Consider the following 1751-nt stretch of genomic DNA (forward strand, 5'->3'; position numbering starts at 1 on the left):
CCTAATCCTGCAGAGACTTGATGACTAGGGTAGAGACATACCCAGAGTGGGGGGTCCCTTCTCAAAGAAAATGAGTAGGGAAGATGGTTGGAGGGACTCTGTGTGGTGGGGATCATGAGGGCTGGCAGTGTTTGGGATGTAAATAAATAAAGAGCTGTATCAGGTGTGCTTGGCCCATTAAGGAACAGGGGCACTTATAGTCCACATATTGTCTGTCACTACCTTCTGAGTCTAGAATAAGAGGTGAGCATATATGGACATCCAGCATTTATGTCATGGGTTGTGGAATTTGAACTCTGGCCTTCTTGTTTGTGTTATAGGTATTTCCATCACTGAATAATTTCTCTGACACTGACACAAAAATATAACTTTACTCACAGGCTGTTCCCCTATTTAATGAATATAATTATACAAGAAAAAGTGCAATTCAAGCTAAAGAGACCTACGAGGTATATGTAAAGGTCATTTGGGGTTCACTGTCTATGGGAAGGAATCAAATTTCATCCAGTGCTCTACATGTATGTATTGATCTTTAAAAAAATTCCAGAGACAAACCAGGGTGTATTGAAGGCAATGCAGGGACAAGACTCATACACAGTGAGACAAACCAAGGAGTATTGAAGGCAATGCAGGGACAAGACTGGTACACAGTGAGAGGGATAGGTGCAGAGTTACCAATGCGAAGAACGCATACATCTGACTTCTTCTGAATTTTATTTGCTTTCAGGTGATAACTTTCATTTTACAGAATTGTTGCTTCCTTTACTGACTTTAGAATGTGACTTCCTTCTAAAATGTATCTTTGCACAGATTTGTGATTATCCTCAATACCTCACTTGCCAGCCCGTGGATAATGTGTGAGGAATCGCACAGTGCTCCTCCTTTCAGGAGCTAACAGCCTCAAGGGTTCAGAGAAATCAATCAGAAGCAGTGACACTATTTATTAGGAGGGTTTTATATATATATATATATATATATATATATATATATATATATATATATGTAAGAATTGTGAGAAGTGGTAGAAGTAGAAAATATATTTTTAAAAAATCTCTTCATTAATGTACCAGAGGATTAGATTGACCATCTCCTTGGTAAATTAGAAGCAGTGGTGAGGAGAGATGCATCCTGCAGCCCATGGTGCTTGTAAGGCTAGCTCTAGGGAACATAGTGACCTCTTCTGGCCTTGGTGGGCAACTACATGCATACATACATACATCATACATACATACACACACACAAATAAAATGATTTAATAAGTAGATATGTTTTTAAGTAAATGGAGAATATGCTCATTTGACATGTTATTCATTTAGAGACAGAAAGACAGAGAGAGAGAGGGGGGGGCACACATGATCAGGTGCCTCCATACACAACAGTAACTCTATGGCTATCAGAAGATATATCTGTGGAGGTGATTTTCTCCTTCCTCTCTTATTCTCTTACAGATACTGAACTGAGGTCTCAGAATGGAGCAGCAAACATCTTGAATTGGATGAACTAATTTAAGATTTTAATCAGAAATTATTAAGATGAGACAAATGTGTATCTACACATGATCCCTTTTGCTTTGCTCTGTTTTTGTGGTTTTGTACAGAGAAATTCAATTCTAAAAGTTAGCATATGGCCAGAAGATGAATACATGATTTATATTATGAACAACATCAACCAAACAGACCCCCCAGAGCTCCCAGTGTCTAAGCCAACAACCAAGGAGTACATATGGCTCCAGCTGCATATGTAGCAAAGGA

This window comes from Mus pahari, chromosome 2, assembly GCF_900095145.1.
Source record: "Mus pahari chromosome 2, PAHARI_EIJ_v1.1, whole genome shotgun sequence".
Taxonomy (NCBI): Eukaryota; Metazoa; Chordata; class Mammalia; order Rodentia; family Muridae; genus Mus; species Mus pahari.